The following is a 24,086-nucleotide window of genomic DNA, read 5'->3' on the forward strand; positions in this document are numbered from 1 at the left end:
GACGACTCGGTTCTGTCCAAACCTCCCACACCTCGCTCTCCTACTGGATTGTGTAGGCGTAGGACACAAACAAACAATAAAACAACACCAAAAAACAAACAAACAACACCAACACGCCCTAACACCAGATCACGGGCAAAACACACCGCCAATCAGCCGAGACCTGGAAATAGCAAACGACAGCTTTACTAGAGCCACAAGCAACATAAATTTAATATAAATACCCATTTTCTTTCGCGGGTATATTAAATGACCAGTCAGGCCTTACTGTCATGCATTGGAATGCAGGAGGCCTTAAGCCGGAAATTTCAAATTAAAATCATTTCTGAACGAAAATGCTCCCGATATTTTATGTATTCAAGAAACAATGCTTAAACCTAAACACAAAAGTTTAAAAATTAATGGTTACAATCCACCATTTAGGTACGATTCGGACCAAGGTTTGGCAATATATATAAAATGCGGAATTGCATACAAAGAATATGAAATCAAAGACCAAGATCTTGTGGCTCTAGGAATAGAACTACACAACAAAACAAACAAAACAGTCATACTCAATATATACCTCTCCCCCACAAAACCAATTCCATTTAATTCCCTGGTGAATCTGATAGAAAATATCGACACAGATAACATCATTGTAACCGGGGATTTTAATGGACATCATACATTGTGGGGAAGTAACAAAAACAATTCCCGGGGAGAAACAATACACAAATGGGCAGATGAGACTGGTCTAACCATACTAAATGAGGGTAACCCTACTAGAATAGATGTTGCACGGGGTATCGAATCCCATCTAGATATCACACTAGCGTCTCCAAACTTAGCTAGTAAATGCAGCTACTGGAACACCCTCGATAGCACTCTAGGTTCCGACCATTACCCAATTTTGACACAGTTTGATTTTAAACCTCATGTCAATACAATTCAATACCCACCACGATGGGTTTTTAATAAGGCCAATTGGGACCAATTCAAAATTTTAGCAGAAACAATCCAACATGAGGAAATTTTCGATCAAGATGTTGACGTCTTTAATGCAAATTTAACTAGGGCTATTTTAGATATAGCGTCAACATCTATCCCTAAAACTTCAGGCAAACCCAAAACGAGGAAAAACAATCCATGGTGGAACGATGAGTGTAGGTTAGCCAAAAAACTCAAAAAGAATAGCGAAAGAAAATGGAGGGCAAATAAAAATAGTGAACTATTAAAAACAGAGTACACAAGATGCAAAACAAATTTCAATAACATCATTCAAAACGCCAAAAACAATCATTGGCAAGAGTTTTGTACATCTTTAAATAATAAAACTAATTTGAAAAACGTTTGGTCAAAGGTCAAAGCTATACAGGGGATAAGTAGATCAGAAATCCCTATACTAGGTAAGAACAATATTACCGATAAGGAAAAGGCAGATACTCTAGCTAAACAATATCAAAAGGCTAGTAGTAATGATAATTTGACCCCTGAATTCAAACTAAATAAAGTTCACAATCAGCTCACCATTGATAATGAAATCAAAGACCCAGGCCCCAACACCGGTGATCTCAACTGCCCATTCACAATCACAGAATACAAACAAGCACTACAGAACAAGAGAAACACGTCCCCGGGCGATGATAATATTTCATACAACATACTCAAACACTGTCCAGACAACATCACAGACATCATACTCCTTTTTTACAACCACATATGGGACACAGGTATAATACCTGAATCTTGGAAAAATGCCATTGTTATACCTATACTAAAACCAGGTAAAAATCCACAAGAACCTGCATCATATAGGCCCATAGCTCTAACCTCACACCTAATTAAGGTTATGGAAACTATGGTAAACAATAGGCTAGTACACTCATTAGAAAGATCAGGTATCATAAACGAGGAACAGAGCGGATTCTGTAAGGGTAGATCGACATTAGACCCACTACTACGACTCACTTCAGAGATAAAAAAAGGTTTTAACCTCAAACAACACACTCTAGCTGTCTTCTTAGATCTGGAAAAAGCTTATGATCTCATTTGGCATGACGGACTTCTGGTCTCACTAAAAAAATTCGGCATAACAGGTAACATCTTCAAATTCGTCAACAGTTTCCTTAAAAAGCGAAAAATTCAAGTTAGGATCCATAACACTCTTTCGGATCAACTTGAACTAGACAACGGTGTAGCACAAGGCAGCGTTATTTCTCCAACACTCTTTAATATTTACATCAACACACTGTCAGATACGCTAAACAACAACACCAAGTTAGCGCAATTTGCAGATGATGGGTGTATCTGGAGTACAGGCAAAAACATTAGATATCTAACCAAACATATCCAAAAAAATCTTACAGCAATTAATGAGTGGGCCAATAAGTGGGGTTTTAAACCATCCAAACAAAAAACTGTAGCAATGTATTTCTCTAGAAGTAGAACACTACCAGAACTATACCTAGGCCAGACCAAATTAAAATTTGAAAAACAAGTTAGGTATTTAGGCATGATAATCGATCACAAACTCACATGGAGTAAACATATTCAATATGTAAAGGAATCATGCCAAAAGGCAATTAACACCATGAGGTATATTTCTGGTTGTAAATTTGGCACCAATAAAACAACTCAATTAATGTTATATAAGGCCTTAGTTAGATCAAGGTTAGATTACGGGTGCCAGGTATATAATATAGCTAGTGACACAGTATTAAAACATCTAGATGTAATACAACACACAGCCTTAAGGGTAGCGCTAAGGACCATCAAAAACACCAACAGCAATAGTTTACTAGCAGAGGCCGGCGAAACAACACTAACACTTAGGCGAGAAAACCTTACACTAAAATACTGGGCTAGAACCCAAAATCATGGGGATAGGAGCTTACTAAATAAAGCAATACAAAATAGTGAAATACCTGTTACCAACATCAGGGCTCCCTATCCTTCAGAAATACTTAGATTAAAACAGAAATATGGTTTAGAAGGTGTCAAGATCTCCCGCAAACAAGATTTCCAAGTCCCGTGGTTAAAAACATCACCAAACGTATCGCTATTACTGCATAAGACGTTAGATAAACACCACGACCCGATAGGCGCAAAACACCTAGCATTAGAGTTGATAGATAAGAAATATAACAACTTCGTTAAATTTTATACCGATGGCTCTAAAAATCCAACCAATGATAGAGTAGGGATAGGTATATATAACGATACATTTAACATCAGAAAATCTCTTCGACTAAGTGACAGAGCCTCGGTCTACACAGCTGAACTCATGGCTATTCAAATAGCATTACTAGGTATTAAGAAAAACCACACCAAATTTGAACGAGTACACACTACAATCCTTGACAACTGGAAATAGCAGTAGACCTAAACTGCTTAATGCAATTCATTATATGATCACCGAGATCGATCAATTAGGAATAGATCTAAAATTCGAATGGATTCCATCTCATGTCGACATTTTAGGTAACGAGATAGCCGATCAACTCGCTAGAGCAGCCTTAGGGTCACGTGATGTTCATCTAAATATATACTTGAGTGTATCAGAGGTCGTCAGTATAATCAATAACAAAACTCAATTGATAAGGCAGGAAAATTGGTCGAAATTAACTAATAACTGGCTCTATTCCATCGAGAGCAATGTTAAGATCCAACCTCAGTTATATAGTTATAATAAAGTAGAAGACACTGTTATCACTAGACTTCGATTAGGCTACACCAAACTCGGTCATAACATCAACCGTATTAAAAAGGAAGTCAATCCATATTGTCCAAACTGTGGTGAACCGGAAACCATAGAACACATTCTGTTCGAATGCACCATCCATGACAACTTTAGATCAGTTTTCCAAAACCAAATTGAGCATATAGACAATATGAAATTCGATTCCAAAACGGTACTCAACCCTCCAAAACAACATAGAAAATATGTATTCGACCAATTAACCTCCTATCTAACGGATATTGATTATATTGATAAAATCTAGGAAAGCGATATATTAAAAAAAAAAAAAAAAAAACCACACACACACACAATATACGCAATTATGAGTGCATGTCCAGTATAGAATAAAAACACAAATAGATACTACTTGTAGATCGTACAACCACTGCTTACTATAACTGGATAAACAGTGGACGTATTCGAATCTACATGTGCCCAATGGGTGTTCAGTAACCTATGGTAGGTAGGGAAACCAGGATACACAGCCCTCTGTAATTGACTTTACAGGGAGGTGTATTCAACACTGGACACAGGACTATAATTTCACCACCTCACACATACCAACAATACCCTTTAATACATGCCAATAACACACATCACATCCCTTAGCAGGGGACACTGTAGAAAAACAATAAGTCCCCCCCCTTTTTTTAAGTAACCATACCCACAACACCACATACATACACAAAAACATCACCTACATAAATACAACATACACTGGGCCGAGACCCAAAGCCAACAACCTTTACAAAATCTCTTCCACTCTTCCTTCCACCTTCTAATATACAAATCCCTGTTCTAGTAGGGTAGACATGTAGACGATTATACACAGTAATCTACAGTCTCCCGAACGACATCGTTTGTATAATAATTCACATTTATTCTCACTAATCCCAAAAATCTACGCTAACCCAATTCCAGCACATTCTTTACATCACCCCATCACATCCACTCTCATAACTGAACTTAATAACACAGTTCCCCACTTTTAAAATCCACCCTAGACCAGCATGACTAACCTTGTCAAATGGTGGCTAGTAATCCCATCTACAAATAACAAACCTACACCAGCTAACAAGCTAAACCTATTTTCCAATTTCCGACTTTCCCATACGCTCTCTCCCGCTATCTTCTAAAACTTCTTGTCCTTCGGAAGGGACGTTAAACGGGGGCCCGGTGTACAGTGAGTCACGCCGTGCACGTTAAAGAACCTCTGCTGGTTTTCGAAAAAGAGAAGGCTGATTGCTAGCCGCCACAGAGCATAGGTTTATAATAGGGAAATATAAAGTGAGACTAGAGTAGGACTAGGCATTTCTGTGACAGTCCAAAATTTCCCCAGTTTTTTTTTTTTTTTTTTTTTAGACGTTAGGGTATAGATTTAGTCAGATCTGTCCTCCCCATATTAGACCTGTTTGGTGATTACTAAAAAGCGAAATTGCACACCCTTATGCCTCGGCCCTACAAGCCCCCTCCCCCTTAGTGTCCTAGGCTCGGTTATAACCGGAACAAGGACGTTAAGCTCAAAAAAAAAAAAAAAAACCTAATTATTGTTGCTTGATGCTTTCGAGACCGATGGGCGAGCATGATTCATTTTGAATACTAAAGATATACAATGTACATTTGATAAATTCTAAACGAGAAATCGTAAAGCCTGCCTCCTTGGCAGTTATCTCCCTTGGACCTGTTTGCCTATAACCGAGAGTCCACCCGTTGCTGACATGCCTCGTGGTACCATTATTTTGTCACTCGGCAGTTACATCACTCCATTTTGATATCTCAGAGTTACTGCCCTTTGTTTCACTCTTTCAGTGGTATAACTATCAACGTGACCCGCCGATGTGGGCGGACAATGCATCACTTAGGCCTGGAGTTCAACTTACTCTTTTGCCCTTGATCTTAGTAACATATACATTGAAGAGAGATGTTTTACCTCTTCACTGGGGTTTTTATGAAATAAATTGACCAAGTCTACAAAAAGGAATGAAGTATAGGTAGAAATGGCCAGATAGACATTTCCCTGTCCGGTTGACACATACTCTTGTCTCTAACGGGCACCTTAATAACTATACCGAAATCGCAAGATCAAAACTTGTGGCGGTATACAGTACCCGTGACCGACCTTGTCAACATGTCGTATCGTTTGATGTTGTCAGGTCTCGTGCGTTGTAGAATTTCCACATTTACATTACGGCTTTCACTTTCTAAATATTGACCGCCATGTTTTATTTTTCAGCCCGGCTCCCAAAAACCAAGTGTTGTAATTTCTAGGGTATGTCTGAAATCCAACATGGCCGCCATCTTGAAAAAACATTTTAAAACTTTAGTCCAGTTCCACTGGTGCCATTGAGCTAAATTGGTGGGAATGTTAAGAAAAGGTTATCAACAAAGTGTTGTTTTTCAACCTTGTCAACTGCAACTACGGAGGCCATTTTGTAATATGATTGCTGTAACCAGATGGCTTATGGGAAAATGGTGTTCCAGCTAACTATTTATTTTAAAAATAGTTCAAACACTTTGCAATACAGTCAAACCTCACTTGATTCTAACTCAAATGTAGACCTAAACCAGCTTTATATGAAAAAAACCCATTCCAACACTTTCCTTTATTCTCCTGTTTATTTGAAACATTTATACATTGCTCGAGCGTTTCATTATAAGCGGATCCTGCATGAATGCAGAACAGTCCTAGACACGCTTTAGTTATATTTCCGTACGACTTTCAAACGCTGATAGGCTGCAGTTTTGATGCAAATACAAAAAAAAAACTTATCGTTTAATTTTTGTTTTTGTTATAGTTTTCATTTTGTTATATACATTTTTTACACTTAAAGTATATCTTACAAATTTAAATTGTAATTAATAACAACGACAAAAAAAAAAAAAAAAAAAAATTCCCGCGCACTTCCATCTCATCCTTCGCCATGACAGTAACAAGTTTAGTGATTTTGTTGAGCGTATGTCTTCACGGTATACCATTGCAGTCTCTGCTAGATGAATTTAGTTTGACGTTTGTTAGGAATGACGTTACGTGTAAGTTGACTTCAAGTCATGAAGTCTTCTATTTGAGGACAATGCCTGCAAGTTATTCCAATCTGGTTATTTTGGATTGGTGTGCACAGTGCACATTACATGTTCTGCCGCAGGATCATCCGATCACATTGACGTTTTTCCCTCTGTCGACTGTGAACAGATCACAGGAGGGGAAAGTCTAAATCTTCCACAGTGTGTAAGTATTTTTTTTTTTTTAACTTTGTCAAATTTATGCTAATCTAGTGGGAAAATAGGTCAATAACCCATACACTGAAATATCTCCAAGCTGAATTTTCTCGCTTTTTAGTTCAGTCACTTTTACATTCAGGTTTACTCTGATTATTTCTATGGTGTATAGAAACACGTTATGAAAAACTAACATGATGATGACAACACCAAACATAAAGCAAACGTTTATGTTTTATTAGAGTTTTAATGATGTTAACTGTTGAAGTGAAATATGTATATGTCAAATTGATAGCTTTATGTATCACAATAAAGCGATGTATTAATTGTAATAAGTCGAAGGTTAACAAGCAGAAATGAAAAAAAACAACTGGTTTTATTTCACTTCTAGACATGACATTTCTTTAAATGACTGGTTGTTAATAGAATGTAAAACAAATACAGCATTATATTGGAACAACATGTGGAAAATTTGTTAATGAATACCCATTTTACTCCTAGAGCAACAAAGATGAATCCTCATCTATGATCCGGACTTCTACTATAGAACTATCCTCAACAGCCCCAACAACCCCATCTCGGGTAGTATGATAATGTTTAAAATGTACATATCTTTTAATGTGATTAAAATGTTAATTTAATATTTTCGTGTTTTGTATTCACTTACCTAATGAAGCCATATTGATACTGTTCATTGATGTTACCCCGCTATGTTGTACTATCCTTATGTTATACAAAAGATCAGCAACAACCGTTCTCAAGTACAAATGTTGAGTATTAACACAAGTTACAACAATGATAACATGTATGGCCTGAGTATCGAGCTTAACAAGTTACTCCTTCCACAGCCACACCAGGACTGACTCTATTTGCTGTGATCTTACAGTTTATCCTAAAGCAATTATAATCTAATTCTGATAGGGAAAGTGTCTTCTACTGATCTACAATTAAACCGTGACCAGTTAATGTCTCCATGCTGGAGAGCATGTCCAGCCAATGTTTCACGGCATGATTCTGACACTAAGGTGACCGCAATTAAACTATCTGTCTGATAAGCCAGCCAGTCACATTAAGATTTAACACAAATTATGTTCTACACTTGAGTGACAAATTTCACTATTAACAATTGACATAAAATGAAGTCGTGTGCGTGTGTGACATATGACAATATTTAAATGGTATCAGGTGTCATATTGACTATTTTGACATTATATAGATGTCTGACTTACTTCATCACATTCCTTTGTCAAAAACGAGCTCCTTGGTCAGTGATGGAGACATATTGTGCCCACTACAATATTCCCAATAGCTCTTTTTCGATCTCATTTTCATATTTAGTAGATCCAGCCCTTATTGTCCATATTGTATACTTCCACACATGCAATTCAAAAATTTCTTTCAGTTCTTTGTTCACTTCTTCTTTCTCTGTGACTTTCTCAATTACGACTTGTTTATATATTTTTTCCATAATTTCAACTGGTAGGTTCTCCATTATCACAAGAAAAAATATTGAGTTGAACATTAATGTTTATTTATACTGAATGACTTGAATTGGAGCAGGATGACAAAAATATGTATTCAAATCTAGATAGGTGAGTGAAAGGTGTTCTTAATTTATATTATAATGTTATCTGACATTGACGATCTGACACTGTGAATTGACAATAAAACTTTTATTTCACAGACTATTTATAAATGTCTTCGCTCTTGACTTGATCAACGTATGCTTAAACCATTGATTTGGCAATAAAAATCACATGCTTGAGCTGTTGCTCTGACAATAACAATCACCTGCTCGAGCCGTTGCTCTGACAATAACAATCGCCCGCTTGAGCCATTGATTTGACAATAACAATCGCCTGCTTGAGCCATTGATTTGACAATAACAATCGCCTGCTTGAGCCATTGATTTGACAATAACAATCACCTGCTTGAGCCGTTGCTCTGACAATAACAATCGCCCGCTTGAGCCATTGATTTGACAATAACAATCGCCCGCTTGAGCCATTGATTTGACAATAACAATCGCCCGCTTGAGCCATTGATTTGACAATAACAATCACCTGCTTGAGCCGTTGCTCTGACAATAACAATCGCCCGCTTGAGCCATTGATTTGACAATAACAATCACCTGCTTGAGCCATTGATTTGACAATAACAATCACCTGCTTGAGCCGTTGATTTGACAATAACAATCACCTGCTTGAGCCGTTGCTCTGACAATAACAATCGCCCGCTTGAGCCATTGATTTGACAATAACAATCACCTGCTTGAGCCATTGATTTGACAATAACAATCACCTGCTTGAGCCGTTGCTCTGACAATAACAATCGCCCGCTTGAGCCATTGATTTGACAATAACAATCACCTGCTTGAGCCATTGATTTGACAATAACAATCACCTGCTTGAGCCGTTGCTCTGACAATAACAATCGCCCGTTTGAGCCATTGATTTGACAATAACAATCACCCGCTTGAGCCATTGATTTGACAATAACAATCACCTGCTTGAGCCATTGATTTGACAATAACAATCACCTGCTTGAGCCGTTGATTTGACAATAACAATCACCTGCTTGAGCCATTGATTTGACAATAACAATCGCCTGCTTGAGCCATTGATTTGACAATAACAATCACCTGCTTGAGCCGTTGCTCTGACAATAACAATCGCCCGCTTGAGCCATTGATTTGACAATAACAATCACCTGCTTGAGCCGTTGATTTGACAATAACAATCGCCTGCTTGAGCCATTGATTTGACAATAACAATCACCTGCTTGAGCCGTTGCTCTGACAATAACAATCGCCCGCTTGAGCCATTGATTTGACAATAACAATCGCCCGCTTGAGCCATTGATTTGACAATAACAATCATCTGCTTGAGCCATTGATTTGACAATAACAATCGCCTGCTTGAGCCATTGATTTGACAATAACAATCACCTGCTTGAGCCGTTGCTCTGACAATAACAATCGCCCGCTTGAGCCATTGATTTGACAATAACAATCACCTGCTTGAGCCATTGATTTGACAATAACAATCACCTGCTTGAGCCGTTGCTCTGACAATAACAATCGCCCGCATGAGCCATTGATTTGACAATAACAATCACCTGCTTGAGCCGTTGCTCTGACAATAACAATCGCCCGCTTGAGCCATTGATTTGACAATAACAATCGCCCGCTTGAGCCGTTGCTCTGACAATAACAATCGCCCGCTTGAGCCATTGATTTGACAATAACAATCACCTGCTTGAGCCGTTGCTCTGACAATAACAATCGCCCGCTTGAGCCATTGATTTGACAATAACAATCACCCGCTTGAGCCATTGATTTGACAATAACAATCGCCCGCTTGAGCCATTGATTTGACAATAACAATCGCCCGCTTGAGCCATTGATTTGACAATAACAATCGCCCGCTTGAGCCATTGATTTGACAATAACAATCGCCCGCTTGAGCCATTGATTTGACAATAACAATCGCCCGCTTGAGCCATTGATTTGACAATAACAATCACCTGCTTGAGCCGTTGCTCTGACAATAACAATCGCCCGCTTGAGCCATTGATTTGACAATAACAATCACCTGCTTGAGCCATTGATTTGACAATAACAATCGCCCGCTTGAGCCATTGATTTGACAATAACAATCGCCCGCTTGAGCCATTGATTTGACAATAACAATCGCCCGCTTGAGCCGTTGCTCTGACAATAACAATCGCCCGCTTGAGCCGTTGCTCTGACAATAACAATCGCCCGCTTGAGCCATTGATTTGACAATAACAATCACCTGCTTGAGCCATTGATTTGACAATAACAATCGCCCGCTTGAGCCATTGATTTGACAATAACAATCACCTGCTTGAGCCATTGATTTGACAATAACAATCGCCCGCTTGAGCCGTTGATTTGACAATAACAATCGCCCGCTTGAGCCGTTGATTTGACAATAACAATCACCTGCTTGAGCCATTGATTTGAGCTTCACTGCGTATGAATAACCAAAATAAGCAAACATCATTCAGAGCTGATTTTACTGGAGTTGTGATATGATCTTAACTGTAACACAAATCACATTGATCAGTCCCCGGTAGCTCAAAAACAGTATGTGTTACATATCTGTTGTACGCCTACAGTAAACTTCAGTTGGTGAAGTCTCTTGTGCCTACTCAAACTCAATATAACTTATCTTTACAGATATGATCAAATACCCGGCACCACATCCCTTCTGTACAACCCACACACAAACACTATACCTACTACATACCGACACAAGCCTATATCCGGCACCACATCCTTCCTATACAAACACACAAACACTATACCTACTACATACTGACACAAGCCTATATCCGGCACCACATCCTTCCTATACAAATACACAAACACTATGACTAATACATACCGACACAAGCCTATATCCGGCACCACGTCCTTCCTATACACCCACACACAAACACTATACCTACTACATACCGACACAAGCCTATATCCGGCACCACATCCTTCCTATACAAATACACAAACACTATGACTAATACATACCGACACAAGTATAATATTATGTCGCTTCTTGTAGTGTAGATGAAGATTTTGTAGTTGTTAATGTTTTCAGGCAATGACAATCAAAACTGTGTTGTAGGGCGTTGATGTTGTTTAATTAATATAGTGTAAGGTGTATACTGTTGAGTAGACAACCCAAAGTATCGACTGCGAATCACCAAACTCTGTGTCGAATTTATACATCGGTTCTATAATATTCAACATCTTAATAGATAAAGACAATTGACCAGAAGAATTACTTAATGGTATTAAACTCTACGTGACCGACACGCATTACTATCATGTATTAAATGTATAAACACAGGTGTTGACGTTTGAGATATAAGGGTATATTGACCACAGAGTTTATGTAACAATATGATGCAATATTTAAAGGTCCATGCTCTATGACTAATACATACCGACACATGCCTATATCTGGCACCACATCCTTCCTATACACACACAAACACTATACCTAATACATACCGACACAAGCCTATATCCGGCACCACATCCTTCCTATACACCCACACAAACACTATACCAAATACATACCGACACAAGCCTAAATCAGGCACCACATCCTTCCTATACACCCATACACAAACACTATACCAAATACATACCGACACAAGCCTAAATCTGGCACCACATCCTTCCTATACACCCACACACAAACACTATACAAAATACATACCGACACAAGCCTAAATCTGGCACCACATCCTTCCTATACACCCACACACAAACACTATACCAAATACATACCGACACAAGCCTAACTCTGGCACCACATCCTTCCTATACACCCACACACAAACACTATACCAAATACATACCGACACATGCCTATATCCGGCACTACATCCTTCCTATACACCCATACAAACATTATGACTAATACATACCGACACAAGCCTATATCCGGCACCACGTCCTTCCTATACACCCACACACAAACACTATACCTAATACATACCGACACAAGCCTATACCTGGCACCACATCCTTCCTATACACCCACACACAAACACTATGACTAATACATACCGACACAAACCTATATCTGGCACCACATCCTTCCTACACACCCACACACAAACACTATACCTAATACATACCGACACAAGCCTATATCTGGCACCACATCCTTCCTATACATACACAAACACTATACCTAATACATACCGACACAAGCCTATATCCGGCACCACATCCTTCCTATACACACACAAACACTATGACTAATACATACCGACACAAGCCTATATCTGGCACCACATCCTTCCTATACACCCACACACAAACACTATACCTAATACATACCGACACAAGCCTATATCTGGCACCACATCCTTCCTATACACCCACACACAAACACTATACCAAATACATACCGACACAAGCCTATATCTGGCACCACATCCTTCCTATATACACACAAACACTACGACTAATACATACCGACACAAGCCTATATCTGGCACCACATCCTTCCTTTACACCCACACACAAACACTACACCTAATACATACCGACACAAGCCTATATCTGGCACCACATCCTTCCTTTACACCCACACACAAACACTACACCTAATACATACCGACACAAGCCTATATCCAGCACCACATCCTTCATATACACCCACACAAACACTATACCTAATACATACCGACACAAGCCTATATCCGGCACCACATCCTTCCTATACACACACACAAACACTATGACTAATAAATACCGACACAAGCCTATATCTGGCACCACATCCTTCCTATACACACACACAAACACTATGACAAATACACACCGACACAAGGCTATATGTTGCACTTCATCCTGCCTGTAGTGTGAGTTTAACATGGAGTTAAATCATTCAGGCTACTCTTATTTGCTAACGTTGTCGTCCTGCTGCCACAGACATAAAGCAGAAAGCACATCTTTAGTGGAACCCTTTGTCACCAAGAGTTTTCTAAAATACAAAAAGTTCCTACAAAAATTGTTTATGGAAAATAATAAGTAGATAGTAAAATATTTAGCTTCCATTCACAATTTTATTGTATCTTTAGCTACGTATTCTTACTTAAACGAGCAGTTGGAAGATCAAAAACACCACCGAAGGTTACTTAGCACTCCATTAGTGATTGGTAAAGATAGTACGGCAGATTAAGCTTGCTTACTTAATTTGCATATGCGCCATCTTGGTTTTTTTAACATACTATAAAGGTATAGCAGGAGAAAAGAGTGCATTACTAAAATGTACAGGGCCGGCCACATTTCATCGGTCAATTATTTCACCTGACACCGTTCTGTATGCAGTGATAAAAACAATCATGATGTTATTTTTATGAGGTTCCCACGAGAATCACAAAATACCGGAACGGTGTCAGGTGAAATAATTGCGTTATGTTATCTTTGTCGTCATGTTACGAAATGGCATGATATTGACACCGTTTTCGATGACTTTGGATGACATTACCGAGTTGTATCCTTCGAGAACGGCAAGTTTCACCGTATGTAGTATACAGAACCGACTCTATGTTTTCATATTCCGGAAACAAAACCAAATAAGACGCAGATTTACAGGTTCCTGAGAACTTTGAAATGGTTAATAATGCATATGTGCTCAAACGTTGATGACGTCAGCTACGGGGTAACTAGGCTTATATCTTGCATGAACAGTATGATGAAAACAAAAATTTTCAATAGGTATTCTGAACCCGGTGTCACCGTTCAACCGTTTTTCACAATTATAATTAGATTACTACCGCCAGGCTATCAGAGGGGATATCACAATTAACGCTTGTAAAGTTACAGTTAATACTATTGCACAAATACAACTGCCGAATAAATAACATAAATTTACATGCTCATGCATCAAACTGCATAGACATCATTTTACATTTTCCCCAAAAAAATAAGAGCAAAAAATGTACCCTCCTACTGCCTGCTTTAATGCTTGCCGCATTGTGATGACGTCACAAATATTTTGATGTTATTACTTCATGAATATTAATTATTCAGGTTAATTAATTAAAAACAACAAGAATTACGTAAAACAGCATACTTTAATGTGTCGGGTTTTTATATCGATGGAGTGTTACAGAGCAGCCCTGTCGGGTTACTTAAAATGAAGACGATGAAAGTCCAACCCATGTTCAGTTTTTTTTTTTTTAAATAAGTCTAAGCATCAGTATTCTTCACAACAAGTCCGGAATTTGAGAGAGGGCGGATGAGGCACCGACAGTCAATACACTCTCTTTAGACACTCTAGCCACTATCTGTACTCCCCTCCCCCCTCCCCCCGCCCCCCGCCCCCCGCCCCCACTCTTAACTCTCTCTCGGGTCGTATTTATACTACCTAGTTTCATTAGCAATGGTCAAGTAATTAATTTTAGTGGACCATCTGACCGATTCATAAGCTATGGTCAAGCAATTGATTACAGTGAAATGCTATTTGTCCACGGTCAGTTTGTATGTTTGTATACACCATTCAAGGGTCGAAGTATACGGAAACTGTGAATGATGATTCTCTCTATAAACCTGATGAATAAGAAAAAGTGTAAAGAATGACCATCGCCGTCAGTTTCATAACCGGCATAATACGTGAGACTCCAAAGACAAAGTATTTTACAAACTAGAATAATTGATCAGGAGCGGCATTCTCTGTCGCCGTCAAGGAACAGAGGAATTAATTTTGTTATACATTAAACGATAACTGACGCAGAACTGTTTCACACTGTTTAGACCTTATTTTGTAACACATGGCTACAGTGTAATCTAATCATTGCTATTTAAGTCCACATAATTACATCTTTAATAAAGACATATAACTTTACATATACGTTTAAGTTATTATCATATATAAATATTTATTACAAAACGACACCACAATAGATGTATAAATACCATTTAAATCATCATTATTTGTTTATTATTAAATGTGTTCGTAATAACATACCAGAAAAGAGCAGGAGAGGCACCATGACGCAGTCAGTATTGTGTTTCCGTGGGAGTATGTTACGAAAACAATTACGTTGTGTTGAAACATTTTAACTGAATGAACTGAATTAGCCAATTGATGACGTCACCGTTTAGTTATTACATATTTAACTGAACTGAACATCACCTATAACTGAAGCAATTGCAAATATATGGCACATTCTCCATTTCTAAAATTGTTGTCGTAGACGTGTGTTTCCACCACTGAAACACGAATTTATTGATCACGTGGAAAAAGGTATGTAAATTTATTTATTTATAATAAAAACTTGGCTCAAACCATTCTGGTCTACATGATTTGTTGTGAACGTTGCGATATTGTGATTCTGTAGTTAGTCGCCTTTATTCTGTACACATATCGTTTTAGTTATTGCTTTGTAAGAGCGACCCTCAGCATCAGTATCTTCATGGTAAACAAACGTAATTCTGATACCCCAGAGATACTACCCTCCGTTTCACTAGGTCAGCTGGTATAGTGATAAAAGTGTCGAAAGTAAAAAAGGAAGGTTTTTTTTCTTGTATATGTCATATTGTCTGTTGACTATCTGTTCGTCATCAACGTGAAATAAATAATTAAAAAAATAAAAAGTATAATGTGGAATTATTTGATAAACTATTGTTATAGCTAAGCTTCCATTGATGTCAAGGTTTCTGACACTGAATATTGACTGATGAGAAAAACTGTGCCCGTTTAACCGTACATTACTACCTGTATACCTTGTGTCCACGTTAGGAAGGTGTAATAACGGAATTTTGATAGAAAATCGAAATTGTTCCCCAGGTGAGATTTAACCAACCAACCGAATCAAATGACGACAAAGGCTGTCACTATTAAATCCAGATTCTACACAAATGTGTTCCAATTACACTACAACGTATGTGGGACCCACCTGTGGTAGATAATATGAACCAATCGTGCCTATACGTCTGTATCGTGGGTATATATACCTTCAATTGTTTCTTTTCAAATGTTGTGACCACGACACACTCCAGTCATGTAAATCACCGCAGACATTTCAGCTTCGTCAAGTTTTCTGTAAAAACTTTAAAAAGTTGTAGATCGCTCTGGTACACATACTTGAGCCAAAATAATTTCAGATCTGATGTAAATTTCTTTTCTCTGATTAAATTTCTTTTTATTTATTCTTTGTTTCCAGCTGATTTAGATACAATATCAAAATTTGCTACTCCAGTGGTTAGACCGACTATAAACGCTTTTTATTTTTAATAGAGAATGATAGGATTTTATGTTTATATGTCTCCTGATGACTTACATAATTTGTATCACAAATACCCTCTCAGCACGATCCAACAAAACGGACAGCACCAGCTTTAATGACTAAAACTACGGATACAAACACGATATTGACGAAATATACCCCACAATCATTATCCTGTGTATGGCCATGTGTCTGTCAAACGTATCAATGGAATTAGTCGCGTATCTCCATTGTTGCCAGTCCACACGGTACTGATAACACTCCGTAGTAATATGCACCCTTCAATTTAAAGATTCCAAACGAATTCCAACTTTAATATTTAAATAATGTCAGGATATGATATATAAACTTTCTAGAGTACAACAATGACGAAACAAGCTTTAAGCTTATATGAATTACTCTTGGTGGCCCGAATGTAAGGGCACGAGGGGTTTGACAGTTGGAGGAAACCGGAGAACCCACGTGGTCAGGCAGGTGACCCAAGACCTTTTCACGTCCGTTCCGGGAATCGAAGCCCGGACGCTTTGGATTGAAGGCGAGTGCGTTACCACTGCGCCATCCGACCAGCAGGATATATCAATACATGTTTTATGTGTGACAACATTTCTGTAAAATACAATTTTTTATCGAATTTCTACAAATTTAACAGTGACCATCTTATCCTGAATCACCACAGATCTATCACATATGAAATTTATCTCATGAGATCGCATTCCTGACAATTTTGTCACGCATGGTTGAATTAGTATGTAGAATGATATGTACATTCTGACTTACGTGACTATAATTTCCAATTTGTTCACTTTTCACTTGAACGTAAATGATTTAACATATAAAACTCAACAACTGTATATAGAAGTGGTCCGGAATTGTTATCGAGATTCCATTTTTAGTTTTATAAAAGCCATACCGTCCTACATGTGTCTGTAATTGACAGCTGAATCTACTGGGGTCACACCAGGCTATCTATTGTAAACAGTGAAAGTTTAAAGTGTATATTGACAGGTGGACGAACGTTGTGTTCAACAGACACTGTTACTTGTTAAATACACAGCTAAATTAAACTTTATCATATTTCATATGACAAATATGTGTACACTTATATCAGGCTCCACTCCAAGCATTACCCCTCGGCTGTCCAGGAACGGGTAAAAATAGATAATGCTGATGATATTTATTTTTTCTTTGTCGGCTGGTGTTGTCGATGAAACTGAAGTTGCTTTCTCTTCAGGAACGCCTGGTCTTATTCTCCTTTTACTTTTTTTCTGGAGTCTCCGTGTAAATCTTTCTTTTCTTAATGATTTGCCCAAATTTTACAGAATTTGAGTGTAATTATGTTGACATGTTGTACATTGTTTATTTTTTGACACGATGAATACGATATCATCTTAGGGGTATTCCCATTTGATGACAGTCAAGTAGTAAACAAATGGACCGAGAAGTAGAACAAAAAAAAACATAAATTGACCATGTTGTGATGGAACCACTGTTAATTCTTCATTTGTTTTACCCTGTTTGACAGATTCTTAATAAATATTTTTTATTTGTTTTACGACAACTGCGAAACCAGTTTTCCCATCTTATATTAATGACTATTGGTGTTGCTAATGTGCTGACTTGAGAGACTTATTGTCTAACGATAGTTCCTCTCTCACCGCACTACACTGTACGGAGGTCACGTGATTGTTACATTTATCCCATTTGACTGTGCTAAAGGCTTCCTCAAATGTTTTGGGATTGGACAACAACACGAACCGCTTGATATTGTCATCAAATCCTTGAATAAAACGTCCCTTGATAAGTGTTTGTCTTTGGTCGTGAGGCATTTTGCTATAAGCTCTTGTTAATCCGTGGTGCAAAATCATCAACACTCTCTCCAACTTTCTGCTTCGCTTGGAATAATGCGCTGTAGTACACAGATTTGAGTTCTGCGGGCATACATCGTCTTGTCAAATTTTGACGTAATTTAGTAAATGACAAATCTTTGTCCTGTCATAAAAGTCGGCAGTTTTTTTGTGTCATTCCATCCATTGGCCTTCCTGCTGAGACGGTTAAAGTTCTTCATCCAAGAATCAAGGTCACCATCTAAAAGTTCCGTAAAATATCCCAAGATTTCACATTAATTCTGTTATGTTCCAATCTTTTAGACTGTTCTTCTGCAGTGGCTAATTTCTCATCTATTTCTTCCCCGTGAATTTTTTGTCATCTTGAATTTTTACACCACTCAACTTTCTGTTTTGAATTCTCATCCCACCGCTGCCACCAAATGTGACGGAGCCTCTACATTGCCACTTTTAATAAAATGATTTACTTAAGATTATTTTTCTATTTACAGTTTATTTGCGTCTCCAAAATATGCACAGTTATTTACATCTAATGTTTACAAAATATCTCTCATCCACGACTCTCAGACTGTGGTCACATCTTTGCTCTCCACTGTCCATATCACAGCTCTTCCCAGTCAGCCTTTCATCGTTCACCTCAACGACCACACACCATACTCTGTTTCCACAACACTGTTTAATTTCAATATTCACTGTTTCTCTGTAATTTCCTATTAATTAACTGTCAAGTCTCCATGAATAAAATCACGTAACTTTCTAAAAAATCACCTTACTAATCTTTAAAACAATAAACATCCACCTCACATTGCTGTGCACGCTCGGATGTACACAGCTCTCTTATCAGCCAATTACTTTGATTCACCGGGCACTCTAGCTGTCTCTCTGCCTAAATGCCCCCTTACTCTCAAAGATAACACTCTTTCACAGTGTCAAATTCTAAGTTTCAAACTAGGACAAGATATTAAAGCTGCTTTAAGAATTTAGCTGAGATATTCTTTACAAAAATTGGTAGCCGGTTTAATCTCTTAAGGTTTGAGATGACGTTCTGTCATAATTGTTTTCATAACAGTGTATGATTTGTATTCACAACGAACTAGTGAACAGCTCCGACCCCCTTTCCCCCTAAAAAATTATTGAAATCAACAATCGTTTACGCATGCTCAGTTCAGTTGGGTTTGTGGTGTCGTTGATAAATAAAAGATGCAGTCAAGCTCTGTCTTCCATTGTGGTTAAATTACAAGTTTAAACAAATGGATTTACTTTGTTTGCGAAGTTTTTTGTCCCGTGAACTACCTAAGTCATGTTGAGACGAACTCTCACTGTAGAAGCTGGTGACTACCTCACAGAACAACATACGGGAGGCCTGTCGTATCTTATACAGATCAATTAGGGTAAAGTTTCTTGCCTAAAGGCGCAACCAGGACAACATGTGTTCTTGGGCAGGACATACGAAGGTAAATATCTGAAGTAAGAAATATCGGATTGATCAAATCATGGTTTTCTTGTAAAAACTGTAAAACTACAGAACTGATATTAGATTGGATAGAACATGTTAATCTAAATGTTAGGTACCTTGTACATAGATGAATATTTATTAGTTTTATCAGTGAAATATAAGGTTTTCGTGTTAAATTATTCAGTGTATGAATGGTAGAGTTTAAGCATATCAATCCCCCGTGTAATATCACTTAGTGAAACTCTCCATATCATGTGTTCAAATGTTTCGGGAATGTTTCATCCAATTAGGAATATGTACTCATGTTGTAAGTGAACATGTGTTATGAGTAACTAAGTCTTTCAAATAAATATTGTGCGTGTACAACCACAGACTTCGACTCAGTTTGATAACATACACTTTGACAAAATAGCTGTAGATTTGAAATAATTAATTACCTGGTAATTAGTAATGTCAATTAATGTCGGAGGGAATTATCGTGTGTGTGTGTATTCATGTATTGGTCAGTGTTTATTCAGAGTTGGAATAGGGTTGGATAGAGAGAAGAATGACGTAATCTTCTGCTTTCTAAATTATTGCTATTTAAATTCAGTACTTAAGTCATATACTACATGAAAAACCCGATTTAGTAAGACCCTGGTTGTTCGCGGACCGATTAAACCAGCAAATAAATCCAAGGGGCCATTCTTTCTGTGGTGTAGCGTCCGTCGTCCGTTCGGCCTCAACTTTTCCACTTGAGTGATTCCTAAATAACAAAAAGAGAAGTCATATTTGTTAAGCGACTCGAACAACTTCTGATTAACCAGGCCCCGCTTGTTCAAAGGTTGGTTAGAGATAAACAGTGATGAGAAAATATTTCTAAACATTAATCAAACAAAACTGGAAATATTATTTATGATTACACAGCTGTAGATTTCTTGAAACAAAGCAGGCTGATATGTTTTCGGCGTTTATTTTACATCAGAGTTTTTATTTTTATTTTTTGGTTTTCAGTGGCAGCAATTCGATATTTTTTCACTAACCACTGATTTAACTCCTAATTTTTGAGCTACCGGGACTAGAATTGTTAGATGCATGATATTTTGCCGGTAGGCTTTTGGGATATAGAAATATTCAAGACCCTGATCAAGACTCAAGGCCCCCGATTGTCAAACACCAAAAGCCAAAGCGATTCAATGGCTTTACTTATTCAAACAGAAGGAATATCCATCAGTTTCTGATGTTTACCATGCACTGTCAGCATGCTGGTTTTTTTTATAGTTTCCAATATTCTACTTTATTCGTTGAATGCTGCGTTCAGAGTGACACAGCTCAGCCTTGGAATACCTAGTTTACCCCAAAATGGTGAAAATTGCGATTGTCCAATCAAATCACATTTTCCGATACCTTAGCCAATAAGAAGTTCCATTTCTGATCAGGGATTAACAGAGAATTTACTGCGCATGACAAGCGTCCCGTACATGTCATAAGTCGCTCTACGTGAAATCTTATGTAAGCGTAAAGCTTAACATAACGCCTGGTGTAATTATAGCCTATTGAGACAGCCAGTGGTGTCAACAAGCAACTACAGGTAGGCGACTGTCAGTTCCTTTGAATTATACAAATCAATACTGTTCAGAAAGCATAACTAAATAGCTATAACAACACTTTTATAATTTCTGTATAGAAAGTAATTTCTGTCAGGACATCTCAATTGAGCTTTGCCTGCCATCTCTTTTTCCTAAGCTTGTAGTAGGCCTACAAGTTAGCGGCTAATTCTAACCTCAAATTATCAAATTAGGATATTTTTCTGCTTTTTGATAAAATTAAGTATTTTAGCAACATGAACAAGTTAAAAGCATATTTCTAAATTATGGTCTCGTTTTAAACAAATAAAAGTTTTATATAATAAATGTTTTAATTTGAATAGATTAATTTACTTCATTTTTATCGAATTAACTTTAATAAAAGGCGTGATACATGTATAAGATACTAATATGGGGGAGGAGTTATTAATAAGTAAAAAATGCAGACCTGTTTCAAAGATTTTTCATGCTCATTTCTCAATCTGTTTACTTACATAGACAACAAATATATCTTTTTTTCTTTCATGGTGAAAGAGGTGTGCTTTACCAGGTTGTGCATTTAAAAAAGTGTTAGACGGACGACAGACAGAGTCACGAATTTAGTCTAGCCTGTGTGTTGTCATGTGAGCAAATCACCAGGGATACATTGTGTAGTAGGTATGTTACACTATACATATTTCAAACCGCCACAGTTTGTTGATAAACCGTAACAGAATCCGACCATAGATAGCACGTGGATTCAGATGGTCATTAGGTCCCGATTGCGTTTTACATTAATGCCAGTGCCATTCAATTTGTTATAGGTCAGAAGAAGAAAAAATGGTGTTAAGATATATTTTCTGGGTATTCGGTTAGTTTATTGGGAAGTGAATTAATTGATAAGTGAAACAGGACTGTGTTGAACTTTTAATATGTAACATTGATATCAGCCATATGTTGTAACACATAAGCCTAATGAGTTTACTGGGGGATGGTTTCACTTCGGTGTCACTTTCCTGGCCATTACGTTAGTGATCCAATTGTCCATGACTTGTGTAAGTTCTCGATTCAGTTAATATCACGTGTTTTATCTGTAAGTTAACATCACGTGTTTACCTTTAAGTTGACATCACGTGTTTCACCTGTAAGTTAACATCACGTGTTTTATCTGTAAGTTAACATCGCGTGTTTTACCTGTAAGTTAACATCACGTGTTTTATCTGTAAGTTAACATGTAAGTTAACATCACGTGTTTATCTGTAAGTTAATATCACGTGTTTTCCGGTAAGTTAACATCACGTGTTTTATCTGTAAGTTAACGTCACGTGCTTTATCTGTAAGTTAACATCACGTGTTTTATCTGTAAGTTAACATTACGTTTTTTATCTGTAAGTTAACATCACGTGTTTTATCTTTTTATCAAACTGTGACAAAAATTACTATTAGTTAAGTCGTCATGACAATGGATATCAGTAAATTTACTTTAACATATCCGTTCTGAAGCTGCTAATTTGTGATAAGGTATATGATTTCAAAGTTTAGCCCAAAGAAATATATAGCACGTAACGTCAACATGACCATATTTGAACTCGTAGACTTTGTGTACCAAGACAAGACGAAAACCATCGAAGTTGTGGGTGACATGTGTGGTACTGTCGACGGAGTTCTAGCATTTACTGTAATCGGTCTCGCTCCTGTGTCACAACTTCAGTTCAATTCATTTTATTTGATTTCGTTTCAGTTAAATTCAATTCAATTCAATTCAGATCAGATCCGATCAGATCAGATCAGTTCAGATCACTTCAGTTCAGATCAGTTCAGATCAGTTCAGATCAGATCAGTTCAGTTCAGATCAGTTCAGATCAGATCAGTTCAGATCACTTCAGTTCAGATCAGTTGAGATCAGATCAGTTCAGTTCAGATCAGTTCAGTTCAGATCAGTTCAGATCAGTTCAGATCAGATCAGATCAGTTCAGATCACTTCAGTTCAGATCAGTTCAGATCAGATCAGATCAGATCAGTTCAGATCAGTTCAGTTCAGATCAGTTCAGATCAGTTCAGATCAGATCAGATCAGTTCAGATCACTTCAGTTCAGATCAGTTGAGATCAGATCAGTTCAGTTCAGATCAGTTCAGTTCAGATCAGTTCAGATCAGTTCAGATCAGTTCAAATATCTATTAGAAGTATCTATCATAAGTAATTTGGTTGTAATAATTTACAAACACACAAACGGGTTTAACAAAAAAGATAGGGAATTATACTGGATACAAACCCCAAAATAAGTATAGTATTATACTGGATACAAGCCCCAAAATAGGTAGAGTATTATACTGGATACAAGCCCAAAATAAGTATAGTATTATACTGGATACAAGCCCCAAAATAGGTAGAGTATTATACTGGATACAAGCCCAAAATAAGTATAGTATTATACTGGATACAAGCCCCAAAATAGGTAGAGTATTATACTGGATACAAGCCCAAAATAAGTATAGTATTATACTGGATACAAGCCCCAAAATAGGTA

This window comes from Ylistrum balloti, unplaced genomic scaffold (genome assembly GCF_031769215.1).
Source record: "Ylistrum balloti isolate Yb309-2 unplaced genomic scaffold, AGI_CSIRO_Ybal_v1 Utg369812, whole genome shotgun sequence".
In the NCBI taxonomy this organism is placed as follows: Eukaryota; Metazoa; Mollusca; class Bivalvia; order Pectinida; family Pectinidae; genus Ylistrum; species Ylistrum balloti.